This window comes from Anopheles gambiae, chromosome 3 (genome assembly GCF_943734735.2).
Source record: "Anopheles gambiae chromosome 3, idAnoGambNW_F1_1, whole genome shotgun sequence".
Lineage (NCBI taxonomy): Eukaryota > Metazoa > Arthropoda > Insecta > Diptera > Culicidae > Anopheles > Anopheles gambiae.
This window is the reverse complement of record NC_064602.1, coordinates 24726039-24743734: the sequence shown is the minus strand read 5'-3', so window position 1 is coordinate 24743734 and position 17696 is coordinate 24726039. Positions and strand designations below refer to the sequence as shown.

Here is a 17696-nt window from a genome sequence, read left to right as displayed (position 1 = left end):
AAACTCTCATTCTTCGAATCGCTTCTCTCCAGAATCCACCCAACGCTCCGCTCATTTCCATGCTACAAGCGAGCAGCCCGTAGCATAAACTGTTTCCTTCCCTCTCTCGCTCAGTCTCATCGAAAACATTCGCCGGGTAGGACGTGTTTTCGTCGTCGCGGCCATTCAACGACTTTCGTGCGCATTTGGTGTGAGTGTTGAACTGTTGTATGGAAGGGTAAACGTATCGAGAGGAAGAGGGTTCAGTTGTTGTTTTCGTCCGTGCATCGTTCGTTCCTTGACAACCCAGTGCTGCGCCATGATGTGGAAGCCTCTTCTAGCACTGTCTCCTATGTGTCAAGGGTTGTTGTGATCCCAAAGCATAACTGAAAATCAACCTGCCGGTAGCACAGTCTAGAAGTGTGCATAGTTTCCATAAGAATTTAAAATTCATTCTTACGTACGTTGGTGTAAAATGTTGAAGTGTCCTTTCAAGGACGTCTGTCAACGTTCGTTAAAAATACTTAAAATGAAAAAATAGTGCAACGGCATGGGCATGAGCGAATATTGAAAATATAACCCCACCACGACTGCTCTTCAAGTGACCGTGAAACTAATGATAGTGCCCGACCGGTAGTGAGAAAGTGTGAGAAAACGCCTCTGGGAAGATGCATCCGATACTGCTGTCACGATCTGCATAATCAACGACCTCTTCTGTGGCGGCAATACCATAAAAATGTACATAAAGATGAACAATAATCTCTTTTATCGCGTATCTCAAGCTCACCAAAAGACGCATTACTTCTTATTTTCATCACAAAAGCAAACATAAGAAGTATTAACAAAGGTGTTTTCTAGCGAATCGTTAACTCCTGTATCAGAAACACAGCACAGTGCAATGATATACGAACTGAATTACAAATGACGTCTGATAAATCGAATTTGGATTAACAACGAATGATTTATCACCTTTGCACGTCTAAAACGTAGATAACATAATCGCATCGACCAACGCAACCATCGGAGATAGTTCCTACACGGTAAGTTAGTTGTACAATGTTTTTACACATCACTTCACTCGTGTATCTCTTACATCATGATGTAATGTGCGCTCGGTAAACTTCTGAAACAAAAGGCCCCTGTTCCCCATGCGTCTTCTGTGTGCGCCACGCTTCGTGCGCTATAATGAACATACTCTTCTGGACAATTGCGTGCTTTGCACAGTCCTTTGGTTCACAAATTGGATTTAGATGAGGTGGAGCCTGCCATCCAATAATTCCGAAAACACTACACCGACCTCCCTGTGGGACTTTGGAGGAAATTGTATTGCTTTCCTTCTTTCCTTTATGTCAATTCAATCACGGTTTGATTACATTCATTTTGTCAACCTTGACCGCAATACCGGCCGGCTCTCATGAACCAGACGCAATACTTCGATCCAAAGATCAAGTATATTTGCTCCAGCAATCTAACATGATCTCGTGATCTACGAACCTCTATCAAGAATGCAGGAAGCTGTGGTTACTTTTACAACAAAAATAACAGCCCAAGTGGTCCCTGAAATTCTTCCATTCCGAACAACGCTCACGAACGTCTTTCTAGCAGACGCTTTATCTGTACGGTACGAGGGTAATATTCTACTACATAAACCAGCCCAACAACCGGCAGAAGGAGGAGGACCGTTTTATGTCTGCCATATGATACGGCGTTTTGCCTCATTCGATGGAATGCCAGAGATGGTTGGTCTTGTGCGACCGATAAGATGAGCGAAGGATGGGATCAATAACATTAATGATTATTTTCGGCCTAATTCGCTTCTGTTTCGTTTTCCGTGGTGAAGGAAAATGTATGGGAAAATATTCCCTTTCCCGTGTTGTTTATAATCTGAAGTTGGCAGGTCTTACACCAGAGGTCGATAAACTTTTGCGAAATAGATGCCAAATAGATAACCTAAGAGTAAAAATGTTTAAACGTTCTATGGAATATACGTACGGCAAAGAGGCCATCTAGACAGTAAATGACATGAAAACATGAAGACTTTATGTATGTGTTTATGTTTATGTTTTAAATATAATTATAAATGTAGTATCAGAATGAGAAAACACTGATTTCAAGTAGAAAATACAGCATTACTCTAAGCTTATGAGTCACATCGAATACAATCTTTAATGTAGCAATGTTACGTTCGTTATTTTTTAGTTCAGTGAATTAAATAAACTGAAAATTATATGTTACGGTGACTAATCACTATTTTTCCTAAGGTTCAATAGAACATTGCTCTACTCAGCTTAACAATGTTTTGCGTTACTCGGCTCAATAATGTTTATACATACATCATTGCACCAATCAGTCGCAGATTGAAAAGTAAACGTATCTTTCTTTACTTGGGTCGATATCGTTTTACATTTTGATAATAGAGCAAAAATAAATTGCTGACCTATTGAATTTCTCCCATTCCAACATCAACTGAATATGATGATGCAAATCTACCCTGGGGGTATCAAGTAGATAGATTTTATGGTTAATATCACATCATTGTTAAATTTTAAAACCATATTTAAATGCTGCTTGACTGTTTATAATCTCAAAACATTGAAATCTCGTTTTTCTATCCAAAAATCAAAACAGCCTGCAAAATATTCTTAAATATTGGCAAAATATTCAACATCATAGAAAGCTTTAACACAATCAAAATGACACAAAGTTGTCATACTTGAACTGGATGTTTACATGCAGACATACATGCAGGAACAAGGAACGCAAACACAGGAATGCCCCAATTTCATTTCTCTTTTTTTAACACAGTCAATTAATGCATTGGCCTCGATTTCACCCTGATCGAGTCATGCATCTAGTTTATTGAAGTACTCCGATGTAGCCAATCGAGGAAAAAGTCATTCAAACATTTCCTCACTTCATTCCATATAAAATCAGACACAAACATTGTATCAAAAAGGCGTTGAGAAAGTTGAACAAATCGAAAAACTCCGCAAAGTATCGTCACGCTCGTGAAGTTTTTGATGAGTTTTGATGTGTGGTAGCATCTCCTTCTCCCTTTCTGGGTCCATTCATTTCGAGGAGTCTTCATTCACGATGCTTTCTACGTTCTGCGCTCTGTCTGTCATAATGCAGCCGCTCATCTCAATTGCCTGCCACTTCCTCAGCTCAATCTTTACCGCGCACATCCAATTCAGTAACTGCCTATTGAAGACCGAAACGTCGTCAATCATTCACTTCAACTTTATATTGGCATAACGATTATAATTATGCTTAATTTGCTTCATTTAAATAAATGAATAAATTATTGCCGCACTTGCCATGGTTTTGCTCTAAGGCGAGATGCAAAGCAGTGCGTAAAGAAGGGATATAAACATGCTTATAAAGACTGTTCTAATTTGATGAAAGCCTTGGGATAAATACACTTTTTTATTGTTTCACTTTTTATTGAAGGCTCAGGTCATCTTGATTATAAATAATAACCTTTATTACACTTTTTCCTTTCATTATTCCATCTTCGGTTGACAGTGTTTGAATGTACACAACAACTTTTAATATGTTCGTTGACATTGAATATTAAATGTCGAAAAACTGCTAAAAATAATGCTCCCTAACGGGTTTCGAGCGAACATCATCAGAATCAGACTACAAGGAATGAATCCATTTACAAAAATACTCGAAGCACTGAAGTGTCTGTAGAGGTTTTACGCCGCTACTACAACCCTCTGTAATAGCCGGACAACTTTAAAAAAAGCCAGTTTCTATATGAAGTCATTAAGATGTCTGTGTGCTCTGTTTCTTGTCTTGCTATTGCCTACGCTCGTAGGATGGTTTTTTAAATGTAGGTTTTTGTTATGGTCGCTCAAAACCTTCAACAACTAATGTGCGGCTCCCAAACGAGTATGAACGAGATAAAGATTCAGAAATTGATAATTAATGTTCTCCGTGACAAGGGCACAAAGTATCTGAAGATTTGCCCTTTAATGCGGTGCTTTTTGCTGTTGCATTGCAAGCTGATGGGCTCGACGATTTAACATACATTGCTCGATGTCATCAAAGTGAAAGCATATTATCCAATGCTGCTTTGAGTCATGTTATCTTCGTTTTGTGAATCCTGCCTCTTTTCTTTCAGATGGATGCCACGATACTGACCCTCCAAAATTGTGGCAAGTGATTTATCACCGTCACTGTCCATGATAACAACCAAAGGGTTTTTGGGATGCTTTTTCCGCAGTATTTCCTTTGTGTTCATGTTCGAGTGAGACATTGTCCCCGCAGTATCGTTTTATTTGCATAGATAGTATAAAAACCATTTTGCCCCATTCCATCCTGAATCGCTATATGTGACCTGTTTTATTCCACCTTTGGGGCTTACAGGTGATTCTCAATCAAAACTTTACCCATTGTCGAATCTTTCAAGGGAGCTTGTAAATAAATCATGGCTCTCAACGACTGAGGCTAGCGCCTTATTAAAGTTATCGTGCACACACAACATCATTTGAATTGGTTAGGCACGAAGGTTCAGATAATTTAACCTTAATTACGGGTGAAACCGGAAGGGATTTAGCTGCAAGGAAGGATTAAAATGCGTAGTCAAATTTACATTCTCTTTCTAAACTTTGTTTGGGTTTGAGATGGAAAGATAAACAAAACCTCTGAGGCTCCCAAAGCTAACCCAAAACTTGTCAACATTAATGTGTTGAACTGGTATTCAGGGCTGGGTCAAGAAGGAAACTGCAAATAATTCTATCACGGACGCACCATTAACTCAAAATAACTCACTTAATATGGACCATTTTTGAGGCGTTCTTGGGTGTTCTAATGTTGTTGTTTTTCAATAGAGGGAACAGCATTATAAAATTAGTCTCAATTATTAACAATTAAACACATTTAATATCAACCATTTTTCGAACAAATAAGATGGATACGAAATTTTACAAAGTATAAGTATTTTTTTGGCCGGTCTCGTAGTACAGTCGTCAACTCGTACGACTTAACAACATGCCCGTCATGGGTTCAATCCCCAAATAGACCGTGCCGCCATACGTAGGACTGACTATCCTGCTATGGGGGGAATCAATTAATCACTGAAAGCCAAGCCCACAAGTGGGTACAGGCAGGCCTTGACCGACATCGGTTGTTGAGCCAAAGAAGAAGAAGAAGATAAGTATTATTTATTTAATTTTATTGGCAAAACATAAGATTTTTTTCATTTCAATTTCTTTATCCAACGACTTTAAACTTATTACCTAATACATACTTCATCCATTCTTTCATTTACAGTTTCAATCGAGCAAGGACTTCTCCATAAAGAACATAGGTGGCTGCATTCAACAACAAAAATAAACATCAAAAGCATAATCTTAACAAACTATATCCTAAGGACTCTAACTAGAGTAACCGAAACTTTTGGAAAATTACAATTATTCTTATGCAAAAATGATGCAAAACGGGATTTCCTTAATTCAAGACGAATGTCTTCAGCAGCTTGTCTGCTTTCATTTTGACACTCAACAACATGAAATAGAATTTTGGAAACGAGTAAACAAACGACGAGCATGGATAACAAGGTGACGGAATTGGAAAACTTCGTTGCGTAAAGTCGAGCTGCAGAAAATTGCGATCGTTTGAACATCGTTCAAATAGAGGCTTTTGGTATCAGAAATGAAGAAACCTCCAATTACCATTCTATTTCACTATAAGACCGATTCTATGTCGTATAGTGGTTAGGTAAGAAACAATAAATATTCAAAATAACCAATAAATTAATTACCTGAATTTAACATGGTGAGACATGCTTCTCTAATTTTGCCATGGCTATAATTTGAAATGAATAAAATATTTAAACATTTGATTGAATTCATTTTCCATCATAGAAAGGTACCATCATAGAAATTTAAGATTCCCATCCAATAATCCTTTTCATCACGAATACTAGGAATGTTAAAGAACGGACAGCAGTCATTGGACTGTGAAAACCCCTACCAACAATAAAAGACGTGCAGAAGACGCTATTTTCATTGTTGCTTTTGATCGTCTTAAAGAACTTTTCATTGACCAAAATCCTTAAAGGCTTACTTCATGCTTTCATAAATTGAATACACTTTTCCATAAGACTGAAATTTCGTTGTTTTTTTACTCTCATTCGTGTAGCAATAAAGATGTATATAATGTTTACCAGCTGTATCCATGACGTTGGCAGCTTCGTTCTCACAATGGAATACAGTTGGAAATGCTTGAATTGGTCGAAAATTTGTTCTTTTAGTTCATATTTTATCGCATAAAAGTAACTTATATAATATCTTAGTCATCGAAAAATAGACTCAGGATCACGGTTGAGCTTTTAATTTAACATAACTGTATAGAATCGACAGCTATGGTATGCATTCTTTCATTTTTTCTTTTAATGATTTCTCTTCCTTTCATTATACAGGTAATCGAGGGCGAAAATATTTTCAACGAATGTTCAGAAATATCTTGGATTAAAGATGCCCAGGATACAGAAGCCAATATCATACGTTTCTGCATACAAAGGAACTAAGTCGGATAATGATTCACAGCGAATGATATTCCTTCGTAAGGTAAGGTAAAGCAATAAACTTCATCCTAGTTAAGTTTAATTTTAATGCAGTTTTTAATATGTCATGTACTGAGCACATTAAGAGTATTCCCTTAACTTTTTATAAATTTTTACAAATTATTTTTGCAGCCAGGCAATGTATAAGCTTGTCCGAAAGGTTTGGATCACACAAGAAACTATGAGATTCATCAGCTCATGTGTTTCGGATGCACACAAGACGATCAGCTATCTTCCATGGATAAACTGAATTGTTTGTGATGTACAATCAACTTTTCATTTGCTGCATTGAACAGACCGAACTGCGCTGCCCATTGAAAATTAAATAAATCAATGTTGTGGCTTTCTCCAGTTAATCTTAAATACATATTGTATAGAATTGCAAACTGAACTAATCGCTTGTTCTATCTTCGATCAAGCTAATTACCCTCGTCCCTGTAGAACCAGGGGCTATCTGACAGATGTATTACCAGGTCATATCATTATAATGATAAATAACCCACAATTTGCTCAAAGGACGCACACAAATGCTGATACTTGAGGAATATTACACATTGAACGGACTGAAATATTATGAAACCAATCACTTTTCGCATCAAATTTTCATCATAGATGTGAAGATTGCATCTACTTGCACAATGGTGGTACATTTCTGATAGTAATATTTTCAATCTATCATAGTAGACCAATACATTAAAAAAATAGTTTCCCATCTCTACTGTTACCTATACGATACACTGATCATATCATTTATGTTCGCCTATTTTGATACCGGTTTCCCACTTCCTCATCGATACATAGAAAACATTAAGTATGTCTGTTCGTTTGTCGTCAACCGAGTCAACGTCATAAATTGCTAAAGAAATTTCAACTCGAGCAAATTGAAGATGAAATGTCGTCGAAGTAGTCAAACTTTCATCAACGTCACGTGCAACGAAACAAAGAAATTCCTGTGCAATGGTACACAACATACTCACAGTGCTCATTTTGAAAATTATTTTATTCATTTAAAGCAATTTATTGATGTGGGATATGCATCATTGAATCATTGGATATGGGATATGCACCATGGGTTATGCACAAATATTTGGAGAATAAGCACATTTCAATTATTACCGTAAACTGCATACATTCAATATTCAAGGTTGATAAATAATTAATTAACTTCACACCCGAATTCCTTAACTTGTAGCAACTTGCCGTTTTGGCGTTAGTTTATAACCAAAACAAAACAAGATACAAAATAAAACTAGCAGAAGATCCATAGGCCTATAAGCTATTACGCATTGGTTCTAACCCGAACCCTTTCAGTTCGCTATCTTCAATGACACCATTTGATATGTTCCATAAACGAAACGGCTACAAATGCGTGTGCAATATGGAAGACCAACGATTATCATAAAATGATAACGTTTTCATCAAACTAAACTATTCACCGCACCATTACAGTCCGCCCTTCTGGCCCCATCTTTTTGATGGTGATGCTCGCCCATTTGCTTGGCACAGATAACGGGCCGAAAGGGCGATCCACATTAACAGACCATCAAGCGGGCCAGCACGAAGATCGAAAGGACGCCAAAATACCAGATGGACACTTATCTTATCTGCAGCCCATCACTGACAGCGAACATTGGCCGTCGAAAATGTCCAGCTACGAGTTGGAAGCCACGGGTTCGAGACAACGATTTCCCATTAGTGGTGTCAGCACAGTATGAATGTCTACTACCAAATGTCCACAATGTGCATACATGCAATGATACATGCAATGCAAGCGAATTGAACCGCTTCATCTTGCCGTTTTGCATTCACTTTTTATCTCTTGAATAAGACTTTTTCACTCAGATGCCTCAAAAAACAACCCCAGTAAAATCATCTTTCCGTCATCTAAAGTGGTCCGCGGGTCTTCTTTCTGCTTTTCGTTTAATAGCCCATTAGTGAACACCTGGCTCTCCACACTCGTCATCATTAATGGTTGATGTTGGATGTGTTTTATACGCTCAAAAAGGAAGCCATAAATTATCATTGCTTTTGAAAGCACATGATTCCACCCCCTATTCAAGACACTCTGACATTGACAAGCTAGAAACGCCGTCTCGATCTACGTGCTGATCCATTTTTATGTCAATCTCTTATGGTGTCCGATTCAGATGCAGTCAATTGAAGATTAAATAGGGAGGAGCAGTCGTTGATTATACAATACTGAAAACAAGTTGTTAAAATGGTATTATCAGTTTTGTGGATGGAAAATTAGATACTTGCTATTTTACACTTGTTTTTTGCCTTCTAGGACGAAATACTTCTATTTCTTACACAATGAAAGCTATATTTAGAATAAATTCGACTAGTGTTGGTTTATTTTTTAACCTCAATACTCCTAATTTGAAATGGAGTTAGTTTTTATAGGCCTAAAAACGCATTAATTTTTATAGCGTTCCGTTTATGAGAGCAGAAATTAATGCAAACGTAGATCGCTTACTGGCATTGAAACTATCATATAATGTTGCGCTGCTCCTCTCTACAATGAAATTGCATCAATCACAATCAAATCAATCAATCAAAATTCATTTTAAGAAACCCTTAAATGGGTAAATAGCCTTAGCCAGCATAGTATAAAGGTAAATAGTCAAATGCTTTTTAGAGATGCTTTATTTTACTGCAATGTTAGGTATGTTATACCGTGTTATAATATAGACTATGCAAAGTCTTGTTGATTTACCGACATTCCTTAGTCAGTAGGCAAACATAGCTTTCAAAAGATTTATTGTTGTTTCGTAGTGGACTCAAAATATTTGCTTAAAGGTTCTATAATCTTCAAATCATTTATGGGACATTGCCCGCAACTAGCAGGAAATAGAGAAGCACTCCGCCCTTTTTAAAAACAAACTCATTTGAGACCAGCACAAAGATTTATTACAAGTTTGGTCAAATTTATATCTCACTCGCATAAAAGAATTCTGTAACTTACAACGGAAATTATGTAATAATAAAATACTATATGTCTAATAACGTTACAAAAATCAAGGACTTTGCACTCAGTCTGCTTTGCCAAACTAACATGAAAAGAATATTTACCAATTCACGGACTTTAATTGCTATACTCAAGAAATGTTTTTTTTTATATTCTCTTCGTTTGGTCGAAAAAGATTTGTAGACTTACATGACATGTGCATCTTACTCCCCAACATTAAACAACAACAAATCATCAACATTTCCTGACTGGTGATGTAATTATACGCACGTCTGCCACGCTCGACTTGTTATGCGCACGTGTCGTTAGCATGTCACGTCACTTAGTCGGTTTCTCCTTTTTTTCTGTTAGCCTCATGATCGCTTTTGTCACTAGACAACTATATACTAGCACCAGTGTGCTTAGTCAAGAATCATTCCAATATTAATGCAAGAATTTTTATTCTTCTTTAGGGCTAATGTTTAATGCTCATTGCATAAGTTCAATTTTACATTTGCTTCCCATTTTCTCACAACATAAAATAAGACGCAACTTAACATTTACTTTATAACAATATATTCAACCCTATTATATCATTGAACAACCAAATAATAGAAGTGTCTGTATTTTGTATTCTTCACGAATAACAAATTAACTTTTACACGAAGCGATTTAACAGAGAAGTAGTGTCAAATCCAGTTCAGATTTGATTTATATATCATCCCAACTCATGTTATTACTATGGTTCAAATCCCTATTTAAGTTTAACAACTTCTCTATAAGTCCCTCATGTGATATGTTTCAAGTGTTTCAGCTGGGACTAAATCTACGTTGTCCGACAAAACGCGAACGCATCATTCTCCATCCATTTAGTGGGAAGAAACTCAAACAACTGATTTATGAGCACGTAAGTCGTTGAAGAGGCTTTAATGCAACGATACTGGATAGGCACACTATAGGTCCAACCGAAATAATTTAATCTCAACCGTTTAATCAATCGACACATGTATTAGCGAGACAGGTAACAGGCCAGCTATAGTTTATTACTGTTCAAACTGTCTAGCCGGGCAAAACTGCTGACATCAAATGCCAAACCACATAACAAGCATTCAAACTATACAATGTCTCAAATGACAATCCGCTGTCGTCGAGAAAATAACCACCGACATCGTGAGTGACCTTTGACAGCTCGTCAGCTCGCAAAAATACTTTCGGGAACAAGTCGTGTATTTGCTTTATAATTGGGATGTTTTTCAAGTAAAGTTTAAGAGAACTTGATTCATTTTGGATACGATATCAGATTGCAGTTCGGATATCTAAAACAGTTTATCACAACATTTGCTCCTCGGTTCTCCATTGACATTATTTTGTGAAAATTAAAAACTACTAGACAACCAACTTATGGTAAAACTGAGAGTATGCGAACTGTAGTTGGTAACTGTAGTTAGTATGCGAACAATCAAAAAGTGGTTTTGGTACCCATTAAATAAATTTCAAAGCCCCTTTGCCGAAAATTTCACAATCAATAAAGAGTAATGATCCGACTGGTTATGGCAACACGTCCGAACATTCAGAATTGGATGTGTCTTCCATCAGATTACAAAAACTCGCACTTTTTAAATTGATTTTTTATGGAGATGGTAAGGAAAAACTTCACAATTTCTTTCACACTTCTTTCGTTAAGTTTCAATGCGATAAGTTGTCATAGCTAAAACCGTCCATTTATGTTGTCATACTGCCGTATATTGCATCAAGAAACCTTTCTCGTTTTCATTATGTTTGTTTTTAATTGCCAACTAGTGATTGCACCCTACACAGTGACTGCATGGACCTTTATTTCTTTTCACATCTCCGTTCCGTTTCTATTTTTAATCCAATTGCTACCAGACACTATTCCTAAAGGAATCATAATATCTTTTATTTCTCGAACGACTTGTTTCCGCTACGACTTCTGTTTCAGTGAGGGAAAAACATTTATTGAAGGAAACATCTCCATTCAGACAAAAACAAACTATAATTACTCAGTTACGCAAAATGAATTCAATACAACGAAGCATTGAATTGTTTTCACTGGAACACTTCAAAAATATCAACATTTTGTTGAAAAAGCTAAACATAATAATTAAAAAAAGTAACATAATAATTAATAAAACACCATTCCCTATATCGTAAAAAATTAACATAAATATTGTCCATTTTGTGTTTCATTCTAGATGCTTACGTTGGTTTTGCTTCAGGAAAATTGAAGTAATTACAAGGTATCTTAAATTAAGAGTTCTAGTCGAAAGCCAAACGAACCATAGCAAACAAATCTGGTGAGTATAGTAAGATTTTAATTTATTATATAAACTTAACATTATTTGACCAGTTATTTTGTTGAAAGGTGCGTGACAGCGTTAAACAAGTTAAAAATTAGTTTCTTGAATATATTTCAGTATCCTATCCGTGCGCTTTAACTTTAAACAATAAATTTCCTCTGCAAAAGCCCAACCATGATAAAAAATTAAGCAGTAGATTAATTACAATCTCTTCCTTTCCTTGCAAATACTGTTCCTTAAAGAACTTGATGAGCTATCTATGCGAAATAATTACCCTTAATTACTTACTGTTGGGAATCTTTTCTTCACCATTGTTTCTCCCGTTGGTAATTAACCTTTTTGTGTGGGATCATGTGCCATTAGTGCCAAATGCTTCAAGCGATCGTAGATCACTGCTTAGCGAAAGTTCTGAAACGTACTTCTAAACGCTGCTCGTATATGCTATACCTTATATCTTTTGAATAAAATATTCATGTAACTGCAACAACAATCATTTGTTTTTAATACCTTTTTTTCTTCATCTTTTCCAGGTTGCATATAACACATACAATAGCATGGAAAAAGCACTGTACCACAAATCATAGAATTGAATTGTACAACATCGGCTAGACATTTCCACTGTGTTGATCCAATAATACACAATATCCAACACTTCTGAAACATATTTCTTTATCATAAATCATACACAGATATAAAAATAAAAGAAATAATTAAAAAATGAACACTTTGTTTCTCAATTTCTTTCGAAATACTTATTATCTTTCACATATATTTGGTAAACATTTGAAAGAAACTTTTCTCGCAGGTTGCATCAACGTTGTATCGTGAAGGTTTGTTTGTTTTAAGATTAGATTGATTTCAGATTTTGCAGAGCGTCAAAATAAAATTATTACAATATCTTGATCCTTACCAAACACAAGTTGCAACAAGATATCTTTCGACAAATTAGTAATAAAGTCCCAGAAATTTATATCTTTGATCATGATCGTTCAAGCTGAGGATATCACGCGAAGAAAGATGATTCATTTTGCAAATGATTTTATTTCTTGCCTTCTGAACGCCACCTCGTTAGTTGCAGCTATACTTAAGAACATTCTGAGAACTAACAAAACTGGAACGCATTTACAAGCCGCTAGATCATGGGACATTTATCATCCACGCAATCCGTGACAGAAATTAATGCGACATGTGAGTAAACTTCAAGATGCTGCAAACCTGAACGTATTTTAATTCTAAACATATGTAGCCTTAACGATTGTGTTTGTTGGACGGCCATTAATAATGACTGAATCAGTTCTCATTTATAAGACGATCATCTTCATTTGTTTAAGACAACATTTCAGTATCATTTATAAATGGCTATTTCCTTCATTTTTTGCAAATATATCAAATAATTGGACATATTTCACATGATAATATTATTTTTGTTGGGCTTTCTTTATTTTAACAAGTTTTGCGCTAGAAGAAATCGTTGTATAGATACTAAAATGTTATCATCAAACAAAAAACTGAGCAGCAAATGTGGAAAAACCACAGGAAACTTATCCTCGGAAGTTCAGACAGGGCATTCTGTTGGTGCACAGTACAAATTAACCTTCGCGATACGGTGATGATCCTTTCCTTCCTGGTTTGCGTTGGTGGATGCGTTCGATTCTCACGACCCATGACCGAAGCGCTGGCCATTTTCATCGAAACCATTTATCTTTCCTTCCTTCCTGTGCACGGTTTGAAAATATTCGCCGCGCCTTACGGTTTGAATTATGCACGCAATCGTGGTTTTATTTGCGTGAAATATCGCCCGATCTCCTGGGCCAGGGTAGGTGTGGAGATTCGTGCCGTGGCATAAAAAATGAATCAGCGGAAAAGATAATCTGTTAAGCACAATTAGCCGTAGAGTGGTGTACGGGCAAACTAGTGAGCCTTCTACAAAATGAATGAAATTTTCTCGTTCGAATATTTTTTTTTCAGCGAATTTCATTTCAGTGTGTTGAATAATGCTTTGCACTAAGAACAGGATGCCAGAATGGATTACGTTACAATTATTTTTTATCGCGATAACATACTGTTTGTTTGATCTTACTGTATTCCACATACAGCTTAGACATAATTGAAACAAGAATAAATTCGGATACTCATTGCCAAATCTTAACCTCATTTTCATTAAAATCATCGGCTAAAAATAGTTGACCTTTGATCGAAATGTTTTTGTAATCCTTTAAAGAAAACATTAACTCACTCTGTAACCCAAACAGTTTGGCAAGCGTAACCCTATCTCTGCTTCTCCTCTGGCTGAATGATTGCCTGGGAATGAGCTTTACATCAAACACATGTGTTTGAATACGCCTCTTGCTTTCAACTGTGCGTGGGATGAGAACGTGGGATTCACATGTGATGGATTTAATCGACAACCAAGACAAGAATCAATATTAATCTGTCAATCAAGTTTCGCTGCTTTTTTCACTTTCACTCAAGATTCTACGGTTTCGTGTTTCATTAACAGTGTGCTGAAACGTACACAGGATGCAAGATTTCGATGTTTGATTGACATCTTCATTGGCAGCGTTGATAGTTCCTTCATCACATACGTGCAGATATGCTAATGACGAAGTTAAATGATATGCATATTTCCTTTGCAAAAACCACTCAACAGTTGCAATGAAACGTGATATGTAATCTTTGTTCGGCCGAGAAATCGAAGCAAGATGCATAGAATCATTGAAAACAATAAATGCTAAGTTATCGATTTTATACAACTTATTCCTCCACAACGAATCTATCACATCGATTACTTGTTTTGAACAACCTTAAACAAATAAACAAGGAAACACATGCATAGCGAGGTGAACGTTGCCGCCTCTACACAAATGTGTTTCGTTAATCCCACTCAAAACCTCAAAAACGGATACCGCGGACAACCTATCAAACCACATAATCGTTTTCTCACACACAATTCGAAACAATTCAATTTGGTTTCGTGGGTAGAGAAACGCCCTTTCATGCGTGTAACGAAACTTGTTTCGCTGTAAAATCTGCTAAGTTCGTGTGTGGCATAAAACAGCAAGATTAATTGTTTTTCTTGAAGGCGGTGTTCATTGTCACGAGTTGAAGTTAATAAACGATATAATTTATTTTCCGCTATATTATTAGCAAGAGTTTCGTGAATGCGATATATATTTATAGTGAATTATGTTAACGGATACTTTGAAATAAACAGGAACAATTCGTATAACTTTAAAATTTTATGGTACATATTCATGTTTTAATACATTACATTATCACACAATCGTAAATACAAAATATTAAACTAACTCGTGAAAACATACTAAAACCAAACTATAGTAACACCCTTCAAAGCCAAGTGGGAACATTCTGTATCTTATTGTTACGATCTCACCACAGTAGTATAGCACCATAAAGCATTATACACGATCTTGATGACAACAGCCACATGCTTCTTTTGAGCACATTCATCTTAACCCACCTCTCTTGACAATGGAACCTAAGAACGAAGATATCACAATCCGAACAAAGGTAACAGTAGTGGTTGATTGGATGACAATCGTACGATCATTTTCACGTCTGGCTGAACATTTTTGTACGAAGATCACCTTTGTTGTATATTATGTCGTTTACACCTTTGTCGTCATAATGGTTATACCAAGCTCACATTAGTCTTCTTTTAGGATTGATTTATAATGTCTGAACAGCACAATAGTAGCTTTTTCAGGGTATATTCATTTCATTTCAGGGTATAGTTATTACAGGCACAATTTAACATCATATTCGTCCATCATGCAATTCGCGTATGATTATCATGACTTTTTCAAACATTTATTTAAAAAAGAGAAAATATTGCACCCTTTTTAATTGAAAACTAATAATTTGATTCTGTTGAAACACAAAACTGTGAAAATCAAATTAAATTTATTCTTTTTTTTATTCAGGAGGAACGGTCCAAAAAGGCGTATTGCTTTATTCATTTTACTTGAATGGGAATTTTCCGAGGCCCAGAGTGCCATAACCTTGCTCAAGTTAATATGCATACATAAAATGCAAATGCAAAATGCTCTCCATTACTGTGCTTCCGTATAGCAATGCCGAAATTTCAACACAGCAATTTAAATCGCTACAAACACTTACTAACTAGGTAGAGAACAGCATGCACATTGGACTACACACTCCTTCCCGTCCTACAAACTATCAGTTACTGGCAAACTACTGGCATGCGCAGCTACCAATCACTCCTCGGAGTGTCCTTAAGAATAAGTTCTTCCACATTAATATTCATAGCATGTGCAAACATTTTGAGCGAAATAGATTTTCCATTCGCTCTGCTTTAACCAACGAGGATCATCTTCAGAGGAAAAATAAAATCGTAACGGTACTCCCGTAATCGAAGCAAGTACAAATCGCATTAAAGCGTAAAAGACCGTCGACAAACGTGCCATTCTGTATTCTACCTCATGACTTGGATATTATGTATTCAATTTTTTGCACTAAAAGTCTGACTATCACGAGCAGTAACATTTCCACTGGACTATAGCGAGTGGCAAGGGTAGACATTTTCCCACCCGGAAATGATATGCAATTTAGTTTTGTTTAGCTTCTAACACCTTTTATTGGAATGGAGTTTTGTTTTCATTTATCCTTTATCGGTAATTAATATTCACAATGAATGAACAGTATTTTAAATGTGATTGTATAACTTTTTGTTTCGCTTGTATCGCTTAGGTTCAATTATCTTAATCCTCTTATACAATTTTACAATCAACAATCAGTTTTTCTCTTGCCGTCCGAATGATCGAAACATTGTTAAACAATCGTTCATGATTGTACGTTGACATTTTCTGCCACGTTGTGTGGGATTTCGCATTTCCATAGCCATACCATACAGACAAAGGATTTCCATTTCGAAACAGCTCAGCTGATGATGCAGGAATTAACACTAATTAAATGTTTGTCGAAAGGATTATGGCACGTTACGGTCAGGCCGTTCCTCAAGAACAAATAAAAGCAAGGATTATATGGATGGCAGATCTCCCTGAACAGCTCGAAAGACATGTGCAATGTTTGCAAATGCTGCATAGATTGTTGTATGGAATTTGATCAGGATATTGTACCTTAAATTATATGATATTGAATATTTAGAACATTTTCTGAATTATGCTCATATTCCTATTGCAATTAAATTAAGGATGAGGAGTAATATAAAAAAGGAAAATATAATAAACAAAATTAATTATTTCAAATTGAGTTTTTCATGAACTAATTTAGCCAGCCTGTAGTAAAAATTATACAAAAAAGGCTACAGCTATAATGATCTCACACACGCTTATACTTCTCTTGGATATATTACATGTTTCAATTATTTGTTCAACATGCTGGTAAAGCGAAGCGTAATGCATAACCATTGTTTTCTCCACATCCATCTTAAATATGCAGCACACGTTTCGAGTATCACACAGGGTGCAGTTTTATCGTAAACCATCTGCTGATACCCACACCAAAAACAAACCAAGCTGCCACCTACCTTAAAGTGGATAATCTACAGTGGAGTGACTGTAACACAATGTTTAACACTGGCCACCATTGAGCAGACGAAACATGTTGCAAGAGCAAATATTGTAGCAGTTTGTTTTCGTCTACACATGTCCCAAACTGTACCTACCATTTTGTGGCGTCTTCACGGCACGAACACATTGGTTTGCATTGTTTTGTGATGTTGATGTTTCATAAGTTTATAATCTATACAGTAGCACAACTTGATTATTCCTGATATTTAAAAAAATATAATATAATATTATAAATTTGTGCTACAGAGTTCTAACAACTATTTTTGATTTATTTCGTATAGAGCTATAATTGGTTAATTTCGTAT

At 36.1% G+C, this 17696-nt stretch overlaps 1 long non-coding RNA gene across 1 annotated transcript; it reads left to right on the top strand.

The window, feature by feature from the left end:
• The first annotated feature begins 106 nt into the window (after nt 1–106).
• On the top strand, nt 107–12540 carry LOC133393406 (uncharacterized). The gene is made up of 5 exons (XR_009766144.1): nt 107–1019; nt 5260–5706; nt 6410–6557; nt 11714–11815; nt 12349–12540. It is a non-coding gene; the product is annotated as an uncharacterized LOC133393406 (long non-coding RNA).
• The last annotated feature ends 5156 nt before the right edge of the window (nt 12541–17696 follow it).